Source organism: Lasioglossum baleicum, chromosome 4, assembly GCF_051020765.1.
Source record: "Lasioglossum baleicum chromosome 4, iyLasBale1, whole genome shotgun sequence".
Classification (NCBI taxonomy): Eukaryota; Metazoa; Arthropoda; class Insecta; order Hymenoptera; family Halictidae; genus Lasioglossum; species Lasioglossum baleicum.
This window is the reverse complement of record NC_134932.1, coordinates 4,928,502-4,936,695: the sequence shown is the minus strand read 5'-3', so window position 1 is coordinate 4,936,695 and position 8,194 is coordinate 4,928,502.

Sequence of the window (8,194 nt, the reverse complement as noted above, 5' to 3'; positions counted from 1 at the left end):
ACCGTCAGCCGTGGGAAACGCGACACGGGCTCGCTCCTAAACCTGAAAAGCTGTTTCGAGCTCCCGTAGATAGAGGACGTATTACCGGCTCGCGATCGACATACGGACACTGGCGAGAGGGAGAGAAAAAAAAGGACAGAACCCTTCGATAGCCGAGCGCAATAAATTACTCATTTGCTTGTCGTCAAACACGGCCGGACGTCATCGAAACATCACGCGCCCGCGGTCCTTTATGAAGAAATCGGCGCGGCCGACTCGACCAGTTCCTTTTCGATGTTCCCAGGACGGGGCTGCTGCTAGACCACTTCTGGTAGACCGATCACAGTTTTCTTTGCCGATATAATATGACTACACTCTGCGATAACCATTCTTTTTTTATTTAACCCCGCTATCGCAGGGTGTAACTCTTGATGATATTGATCTAACGATTCAGGTGAAACTTCTTCGTTTTTAACAACATGTTTGTCATTTTCTTCTGATTAAAATGAGACCAAACACTAGTTTATGTATACACAAAATCATGAATTCCAAACTGCATAGAAGTGGTAAATACAAAAGGCAGTATTCGTCGCAGTATTTTTCAAATAATTCCAACATTATCAAAGTTACAATTCAGAGCTTCGCTTTCGACATTTTGGTAGAATCGCAGCAGTCGCAGTGTAAATAAAGTTTTCAACGCATCGTTTAGTTTATCGCGCGCCGATCGGTCATTAGTTTTGAAAGACTAATCCTCGGCCACGCAAGTAGACCGTCCGTTCTCATAGGCAGGCTAAACTTTGTTGCCGGCACGTTCTTGCAACACTATTCGCTCGTAGCCCGTCGTCAAATGATCAGCTCCCTCGTAAAGATCGTAAGATATGATATGTGTTATGGGCATAGCGAGGAGAGTTTCGTAGAAATGCAGCGGCCTTATGTCCACCGGTGTGGACCAGGATCTTTTGTTTCGCAAAGTCGTCTCGTTATACGTGAGTTGCGAGGCCGGTCCCGTTCTATCAACTGTGCAAACTCCGTGGCGACGTTTACACACGGATATGTTTCAATTCCAACGATCCCCTTGCTGCGAAACTGCTAATCGAATTTATCGGAAACGACAAATCTATGCAATTCATTCTCCGAACCGTTTAGCAATCAATAGACTGCGGATTTTATGCATTTTGGACAAAAATTAAGTAGACCAACTGCAAAATAGGAATAGAATTTAATTTATGTTTCTAAAGAATGCCATTTACAAAGAGCTGAAAACCCGAGCACAATTATTGTGCACGTCTCAATCAGCGGTGGTTCCAGCAAAAACGCGACGGAACGATCCGTAACGTGTGTGGAGCAGTTCAATCGGCGATTGCATTACAAATTAAATAGTTTAATCGAGCCTCGGAACAGTTATTTATCTTCGATACGGATTCTATCGGTTGCTTATTCCCGTCCAGCATTAAGAAAGCGTTACTTCACCGCCTTAACCACGTGTGAAACGATCGGTATTGCATTCGAGATGCATGCGAGGGAACGCATTAGGCTCGTCGGCGGCCGATTTGCGTAAAACGGGAGTAGTTATCGTCGTCGTTAATCCGCGAATCACGGTTTTATCGTTCTCCCATTCTCGCGGCTCGGCGACGTTCCCATTCGGCAGGAATTGCACTCGTGCACCAAATGATATTCGCAATACCTTTTCCAATTTTGGTTTCACTTGGCTTCTTGCTGCGCCCATCGACTTGGGTTACGATGTTTTTAATCCCTCGGGAACGACGATGTTTGTTTCTGTATGATCGACATTATACATAGATCGTTACAAATGTTACAATAATTTCTTGACGATTTATACTTTTTGATATTTCTAGCTGCGGTTAGCTCAGGAATGTAGTTTGGAAATCCCGTGGATCGGCGATTGACATTTACGGCGTCGGTAATCGGGAAATAGTGCATTTTCATAATAAGTGTCGCATAACGGAGTATTTATCGACGACGGCTCTATAAAATTTGCGTGGAGCGGTGGGCCGGGCCCGGGATAATTAAATTAGCGTCTTATTTCAATCGGCCGCAACGGGAGGGGCCCCATAACCGCTTCCTCGCGTCGGACACGGAATATCCATTTGCGACAGGGAACCGAATACATATTCGAGAGCCGTATTCTTTCGTTGCCGTCGCAGGCGCGCCTGGAACCCGTTAAATTCAATCTATTAATCATAACGAGCGTCCCGCTTCTTTTTACGAGCCGCGGACGTTTTCGTAATTCGCTTTCTAATGCCCGGCTAAAATTATATCGTCACTTTTACCGCTGGCGCGGTATCCTGGTGCATGTCCCTTATACGCGCGAGCGCGCAATCAAATGGGCTCGCCGCGAGGCAATGCTCATGATTTATAACCGCCGCCGCGCTCCGCACCGCGCGCAAAAAGATGCTCGGTTTCGTTCGCGCATCGGCGGAACCGATGCTGGAACTAGATAGAAACCGTGGAACATATTGTACTTAGACGCCGACCGATTTTTTGCCGAAAGCTCCGCCGATCGCAGCCGCTCGATAAAGTTTCCGCGAGCGCGAAACGCCGCCGCGTGAGAAATGGTACTTTTACGCGTGGCTCCTCGGGTCACTTAGGAGGATGTCAAGCCGTTACAACGCGTTTCGAAACGACGACGCTAGAACGATAAACGGACCTGACGTTTCTAAATCGTATCGGCCGTACAAATATATCTACAGCTCGCACCCGGTAATGATGACAAATATGTATCCACGCGAGCCAGGGGCCGCAATTAATAACGACCGCGGACACACCGGCCCATTCGTTACGTTCCGGCTATACCTAAACCGTATATTTCAGCGGAACGGAATGGCGCCGGGGCTGCGTGCCCTTGCGTATCGTTATTCGCGTTCGTTTCCCGCTTTGTCATAGGCGAAAACCTCGATATCGGTAATAAATTGCGGACCTTTGTGCAAGTCTCTCATTGGCTGCTCTTGAATAGCATGGCATTTCAATCGCTCGGTTTTTAAAGCTTCCTTTGTAATGACTCTAACAGGAATTATGTATTTTTTTCTGCGCAACGAAATGGAGTTGCGTGCCCTTGCGTGTCGTTGTTTGCGTTCGTTCTCCGCTTTGTCATAAGCGAAAAGCTCGATATCGGTGATAAATGGCGCGCCTTTGTGCTACTTTCACGTTGGTTGCTTTTGAACGACGTGGTATCACACAATTGCATGATTTTTAAAATCTCCTTTGTAAGGATTCTAAGGAGAATTAGAAGCATTTTTGTCGGGCGCGAAGTCGTTAGGAACCGTTCAGAGCAATTTCCAAAAAATATGTTTAGAACGTTCGTTCCAGCACAATTTAAAGACACGGCGAAATAACTTTGTTCGCGCGATCACGGTCGGCAAACATTTATGCGAATTGACTCGAGCAATGTCCGACACCGGCTCGCCTATCGCCGGGTGGGAAAAAAAGTCGATCAATTACGCTCGAGCGGTATGAATTATCAATTTATCGGTGTACAGTACGTGCTCCAGCGTCAAGAATCGTTTCTGCGGAATCGGTGTCGCTAATTGCAGTTGTGCGAGCGATCGCGACCCTGTACCCAATAACTCTTCTCTTTCTTTCGATTGCCCGGTCCAATTAACGTCCCCTAGGATCTCGCCACCCATCGGTACCCTTATAATTTCTATTTCTAAATTTAATTGCCGACACGTCCGATCCGGGTATACGAGAAGGGCGAGATACGCGGCCGATACATTTCACTCACGATCTCCGAGCATTCTAAACCCCCAACGGGCCGAGAGAGCTTCTCTCCGTCTGTATCCCCCTCGTTCTCGCTCTGTTCCCTCCGTTGCACGCCAATTTGTAACCGTTTTGTTGATAGCTCCCGGACGGTTAATAGAAATACTGGTCCAACGTTAGTAAGTTATGCCGTCATTAGCGTCGGCGGAATATATACGCGAGCGATTCTGGTGAAAATCGCGTGTTGCGAGCATGAGCGCATTAAACCACGTTCGTGCCTTCGAACTGGGCCCCTGGCCGCGCGCGATGGGAATGTCACGTGGCCGTCAACCGGGCCCCCGAGGAAAATGGACGACGTGGGCACACACCAGCCGTTCGTAAATTCAATTATGGAGACCCGATCCCATTAGAACGCCGGCCACCGGTAAAAACCAACCCGCGGCAACGTGCACCGCGATTCAGGGATGCGTGCCGCAACCAGCGATCCAACGCTGCCTCCCCCTATCGGCATGCAGATATCCTTCTTGCAAAATCGCGGTTGCCGCGCGAATTTATCTGCCGCGCAAATAATTACTTTCAGATCACTTTAACTAAGGATTCTAGGCATTTATGATCAAAATAGGTCGAGCAAAAGATTGAAAAGACTATGCAGTTTTGATTTCCAAGATTCGAGTACTACTTGTGAAAGTTTCGATTACTTTCAACATCGAAGTACTTATAAGTATTATATCTTTTCGAAACTTGCAAGTACTCATTCCGAGGTTCGATAACTACTTGTATACAATGAATACTTGTCAAGTATAATCATTGAAACTTTTATTGCTTTTAAGTAGTAATCGAAACCCATGAAATGAAACTTGGTTATTGAACTTGACTCGGATTCGTGAGTACATATTGAACTTGATCCCATCCCTACTAATGACATTATTTTCGAAACATTAAGACGATTGAAAGAGAAACTAGATTTTCGTTTAGCTTGAACATCTCAAACGACTCGACGTCTTTTTCCTATCAATTTCTTACTTGGTTCGTCCGCAGAAATCTCGGTGAGATTAAAAACGATTAAATCACCAGAGAGAAACACGAGCTCCGCGAGTTGAATCTCGTCCCGATCCGAAACAAACTGCTAACTTCTTTCTTTTTTTTTCGAAACGTCGGAGGTACAGTGCCTATCTTCCTGGCGGCGCGGCGCGGCGTTATCATTTGTACGGTTCGATACAATGAAACAAGGGGGGAGCCTGTTTATCCGAGCGGCAGTTACGCTTCTTGTGTCCCGGTGAAATGCATCGTGTGCTCCAGTTTCTTCTATCGATAAATAGCATCGATCGGAAGACACGTGGCCGTGATGCGAGTGGCACACCACGGCAAGTACGAGTTTCTTATCGGCGCTACCATAAGCGACTTTGTTACCGAGACGGTTTTTGCGAACGGTTGCCCGAGAACTTGGCGCATGCGGCAAACATTTACTTAATTCAAAGTGAGCCTTGTAAAACACACACACACACAATCCTGGTTACATAGAGGCCCCGCGAGGAATACGAATCCGGCGTGTACATTTAGTTTTCGCGAACCGGAGACCGGCGAACGTTCGACAAAGAGAGAAAGAGAGCAGAGGAGGGGGAGAGAGGGGAGGTGAAATGACGAGGAATTAATTATATACCGTTGGACGATCCGATCGACACGCTTTCATTTACAAGTACAGCCGTCCAGGACGGCGAGGCATCAACATGAAAGGACGTCATGTCGCCGTTGATATCCACAATTGCACCGGCACCGGGTAGACAGAGAGAGGGAGAGAGAGGGGGAGAGGGGGAATTCCGGCTAGAAGGACTGGAATCAACGGCGGTATTCCGCTTAAGTTATGGCCTCGGTTATAGCCGCCGTTCGGACTACAAATTCTCCTGGAGGTATACGGTAGGATTTGTACTTACCTAGTACGGAGACTACCTACAACTTAGTAGAATACCAGCGTGCAGAAATCTTGTTGCCAGACGGGACAAATACGCGGCTACGGCAGAGATATTGCGTCTCGGGGTGCTACACTCTGGAAAATAGCCTAATGATCGTATTGTGACTGGCCGGTTGTCACAAAACATCTCCGGGCGCTTACTCCCGGAGACTCGCGGCTTTATTTATCGTTCCGCGACCGCCTAACTACCGTGTAACGGGTAAAACGTTAACGAGGATGCAGATGTATTTATATGGGAGTCGACCACGGGGCCCCCCGGTAATGTCCTCGGGAAAGGTTATGGCTTCGCGCCGGTCAATAATTTTTCCGATCGACGTTGATCGACTACGATCCGCCTGCCGATACGTGATTTTCCTTCTAATCGGCGGGCCCGATCTTTTTCGCCCGATGCTTTTTGCTTATCAATACCGGGACCACGGTTATGGCTGTTTTCCGATTCCCGGCGCGAGTCCTGATAGGGCGCTGTGCTCTCGATACGTAGCGGCTTCTATGGGACCGACAGAAAACGTCTTGGCACCGTTAGTATTCGATATGGAATGAGTTAGATCAATGTGGAAATTGTAAAACTGCGTTGTTGTGCCGATGATTTTTGCATTTTCTTTTACAATGGTGGTTGTGATATTATTGCGAAAATATTGTGCTGTGGAAGCAGGTGTCGAAATAATGAATGTCCATACAACAAGAAGTATTTGTAATCGTTTATTAAAGCGTACAGAAATGCGAAAGGATGCTGGAATGGGATTCACGGATTTCAAGAAGAAGTCGGTCATCTTTTTTTTTACGATTTTAATGTCGTAACCCTGCCAAATACAATAATAATAGTAATAGTAGCAATTATAATAAGAATCATAATAATGATAATGATAATAGTATTATCTAAAATATGTAACCATCATTTCGATAATAAGATTATCGACAGGCGTGACGTTGTACCACACAGGACGAACGTGACGCACCGTGCCACGCGTCTCGACGAATATAATTTATTTAAACGACACAACACCGGGACACGGATTTCGCCCTTCGCGATACAAGAAGAATTTTCGCTTCCGCGGGTAAAGGTAGTCGCGCGCGAAAGTACAAATATTAAATACGCGTTGAACCGTGCTGTCGCGAAACAATCGTTCTCATTTCTTTCATACTTTTCTTTTTATTTCTTTTTTCTGTTTTCATTTTTTTGTAGGACTTTCTCTCGCGCGGCGGGAAGCCGCGACATCCAAAAAAAAATCACGCGCATCCTCCCCTGCATCCGATAACGTTGTATAAATATATATAATTTGCCGTGCGTTTTACGTAATTCGTTAATAATAATTCGCTATTCTCACACTCTCTCTCTCTCTCTCTCTCTCTCTCTCTCTCCGCAATTCCCGTTCCGCTTGCACCCCCGCGCGGCGCACGATAATAATTACACGCTCCCGTTTCGTTTACTCTCTTCCGACCGCAATAAATAAATTATCCAAATCAAGGACATCGATATATCGATATAACAGTAATAAGATTACAACCACATTTACAATATATATCTATATGTATCTATATATATATATATATGTATGTATATATATAGAGATTTTTGTTCATATATATATATGATATATATATATATATATAATATATATTTTTTTTGTCTGTTTAATGCACTAAACGAACCTCCCCTTTTGCCGAGGTGCCCGCGATTACGAATAGCGACACCGTCCTCAAGCGACACGGTTAAAAGTAAATTAGAAAGTACAAACGTTTACTTTTTTTCCTCGTTCTCCTCCGGTACAGTATAATGCCTTCGTTTATACAGTGAATCGCAGCGGATGCGTTTTCTTCAACGATCCTACGCATCAACGAAATCTACGCGACGTAATATACAGTTTTTTTTTTACTCTTATAAAGTAATAGTTGGTGGCGCGCGACCATCGTTCCTTTACTTTCCCTGAACTTCGCCGATCTGTTCACGGTCTCGAACACGTTCGCGCGAACACCGTGTCGATTCTACACGCGTCGAATCTCCTGTTGAAATTCTGCCGCGTCGTATTCGTCGACACGGTTTCCACACTTGTTCTAGGAACCTAAAAGCAAATGATTTCTCTCTCTCTCTCTCTCCTTTTGCTCGCGGAACAACGGAGAACAAAAGGACGCGCGGAAAATTTGCGGCGAGATTCAGAGAAGAGGACACGCCACGCGCCTCGCAGTGTCTAAAATCCGTGCGAGATCCGAGAGAGAATTACTGGCCCCCATTGATTATATTATTGCAAAAGAATTATACTACGTTGACCCGCTGATCCGATCGTCCATCGACGATCCTCCGCGGGCTAATTTTACATAACTATTTACAGAAGTTATTGCTCGCCTATTTGTCTATCTTACGCGCTAGTAGTTCCGTTTAGTATCCTTACGAGAATTTCTGTAAACGAGCCAACAATCACCTAATCGCGTCCCTGCCAGTCGGAAAGCTGTCGGACCACGTGAACCGGTTTCAAAGCCTTTTGTTTTCTAAATATCTACCGCCTTGTTCTGCAGAGTCAACCAGAAACTGCG